The following is a 3,470-nucleotide window of genomic DNA, read 5'->3' on the forward strand; positions in this document are numbered from 1 at the left end:
AAAAAAAAACCTAAACCCCGTATGAGTGAAAGAGTGCCTAGTGGTGCTTAGATAACCATAAGGAAGGCAGCCACAAGCTCTTGCTCTTTACTGGGGAGAGGAGTTGCACAACATAGATACAAACAAGGGGTTGGAGGAGCTAACTCACAGCTGTGAGACTAGGTGAGTATTTAGATTTTCATCAGTACTGACTGAAGGATATCTCTCAGGTTTATCTGAGTGTCATATCTTGCAGGAGCTTACAGCTGTCATAAGAAAAGCATATTCTTGTTTGACCATTTCTTCACTTCTAGTTATCTGCTTGTGATCTGTCTTAATTCAGTCTTGATGCCAAGCTTGCTGTGACTAACCATAGTCATGCAAAAGCTGAAACAAGTTTAGAAATATGAGCTTAGAGGTATCGGAGTAGATTCTGTAAGGGGCTTAATTTTAGAAATCATCTTTTCAGGCAATCTTTAAGACTGCATACTGATTGCTTTTTTATTTTAAGCTTGAATATAAAACTGATGATAGCAATAATGTTTTGCTGTTCTACAAAGATTAAAAAATGTCTAATGGTTTCTGCATATGTGATATTTGTTTTTTTGAAATTAGGCAAGACAATATAGAGTTCTATGGTGAAATAATTTGACCCTGTTCTTCAGAGAAAAGGGAAAGGGGAAAAGAAATGAAACCATTGGATTGGTTTGGATTAGGTTTTTGTTCATCATAGCCCCGCTTCTAATCCTCTACTGAGACTATAAGCGATCTCCAAGAATTAATTGGACTTGTTAGCAGCTAATAAATGAGCCTAGGATTTGAGAGTGGGTGGCATTACTGTTGGAGAGATGGAGACCGTTCATCTGTCTTTGTGCTTCAGCTTTCTTGTTTTCTGTTGATCATTATATTCCTTTGTTATCCTCCTCTTGTTTTTAACTGTTGTTGTTTTTTACGATCATTAGGAACACATCCATACGGACAGTTGCTTGAGAGAGCTGGCTGCTAGCTGTAAGTCAGAGAGCTGAGAAGGGGGTGTGGGTGTAGTGCTGTAACAGCACCTCCCAGTGAGTGGCTGGGAATGTAAAACCGGGGAGATGTAGAGCCAGAGGAGGAAGTTCACAGAAGTTGCTAGAATTGTAAGTGTACTCCTTCAAGAGGTAATTAAGAAATGCTGTCTTTAGGCCCACTTCAAAGTTGAAGGCTGGGGCTGTGTGAAGGGTAGGAGTGTGTGCTGCCCTTAACGTGCTTTTTTGTACTGGTTTCTTCTGGTTGTTCTTCTTTAAATGACGCACAAGCCATTGCTCACCAGTCCCTGACCAATGCCCAGCTAGTCTCCGAGCAGTGGAAGAGCATAAGATGAGCTCCCACGCCCTTCAAAACTCCTGCATGATGTCATATGGTATGGAAAATCCCTTTGACTGGTTTAAGTCAGCTGTCCTAATTCTGTTCCCTCCCAATTCCCTGTGCCCTTAGCTGAGAGTGGCCTTGGTTCTGTACAACGCTGCTTAGCAGCGACTACCAACATCAGTGTGTTATCAGCATTGTTTTTCTCCTAGAAACAGAAACATAGAATCATACTGGACTCTGAAGAAAACAATTCCATCCCAGCCAAAACTAAGATACTGCAGCTTAGGAGGATGAAGCTGATGAACAATGTTTTGGTTTTAAGGAAACTAAGCCTCAGTGCTGTGTGAGTGGCTTCCTTTTGGACAGAGAGGAGAGCCCTTCCCTCTGTGGATAGAAGCACCGCTCAGTAATGAGCGTGCTATGACAGCAAATCCAAGATTTGGTATAGGGAACTGCATATTGCTAGAATCTGTCGCTGAGAAGTTAAATTGCTGCATTTAAGTATCTTCTCAAAGCCTGCCTAGATGAATCATTTTGTCCCAAGAGGCTTTGGTGGTGATCCTCGCCCCCAGGGAGTATGGCGCAGTCTGGTAGTTGATGTGCTTGAAGGAGATTGCATCCTAACATTTTTCCCCCTCGTGCTGCATCTTCTGGCATTCAGCTGCTTCAATCCTGAGAAATTTTCCTTTTTCATTTATAGCATTCAGCACATCTGTGTTATCCCTCATGCTCTTAGTTGAAGGCATTCGGTAACTCGGCCTTCACTTCCCTTTCCCCTACAGTAATGATTACTGCTGTTTGCAGCCACGAGTGAATGGAGTGCATATAGAGTGGCAATCTTATAGTTCTGATGTCTAATGGAAGAGACGTTTGGTGAGACACCAGTGCTGATGAAAAGACAGTTTATATCTTCTTGTAGTAGTTTTAAAAACAACAACAAAAATGACAAAGAACTGCAATCCCCCTCCTCCGAATTTAGCAAGCTGGGCCAGAAGCATCTCCCAGGGTGAGCAGAGTTAATTCTCATCATCGTGGCAGTGACTGACAACCTGGAGGATGATAATGTGTGATTTTTCCTGGTGAGCGGGGGAGGAGAGTGGAAATTGCAGTTTTTCTGCTAATTGTACTTTAGATGTCATTTGTGACAATTTCATATTGTCTAGACAGAGATAGTGGAGCAGTTGCTTGTACAAAGCCTGGTGTTAACCTGTTATATATCTGGGTAGCAAAAATTGGGAGCTTGGGGAGGGTGGGTGCAGCAAGAGGAGAGGAAGAGGATTCTGTAAGCTCCAGGAAGGATCTGAGTGTCAGGCAAGATCTACTGAAATGTTTCCAAAGAAGGTGCAAGAGATGTGTATTTTTGTTCTCTCTTTGCATGCTTCTCTGCTGGAAACAGACATTTAGTGGCTAGCGCTGTCTTGTATCTGCTGCTATTTGTCTGTGCATTGTCTTTACCCTCCTTAATAAAACTGCTACTAACCTGAGTAATGTATACTTTGGTAGGCTATTGGGCTATGTTAGACCCTGGGCTTACTTAAATCATGCACTCTGTGCCCCTTTTGGGACTTAGGATGGCAAAAACTGCAAATGCAGCATCTAAGACTACTATAGAATGCAACATGAATTAGTTTAAAAACATTCATCTGCTCCTTCCTTGGGGACAGTAGGTTACAGTATCTGTATCAAATTAGACATGTTATTGATGATTGTAGCAGTGTATCTATTATTGGACCTGTTTGTCAGTAGCAGATGCATTCAAATCTGTAACTTGAACCTCAAGAGCTTAGTCTAGAATGAGTTAGTTAAGTAATAGATGTTATGTGTGTTCAGTACTCAGGTTTTAGTACAGAGTTTGTTATTCTTGGGAGCATTAAGTGCAGAGATCCATCTGGATTTCAGGAGATTGTACTTTGCCTTTTTTGTTTTGCTTTTTTTCCTACCATATATTGATTTCTACCTGTTTGTTGCTCTTACTAATTTGAGAGGGCACAATTGTAGGATAATTAATTATCCACAACCTTTAGCAGTTTCTTAGCAGAATTATCTTCACCCATTTGGTTTCAGTGTAGCCCTACTAAGTGGCTTGTGTACCTTGCTATGATGTAGTGCAGAAGGTGTCTTTGGTGCTGGCAGACTTGGAAGAC

Source organism: Meleagris gallopavo, chromosome 5, assembly GCF_000146605.3.
Source record: "Meleagris gallopavo isolate NT-WF06-2002-E0010 breed Aviagen turkey brand Nicholas breeding stock chromosome 5, Turkey_5.1, whole genome shotgun sequence".
NCBI classification, from domain to species: Eukaryota; Metazoa; Chordata; class Aves; order Galliformes; family Phasianidae; genus Meleagris; species Meleagris gallopavo.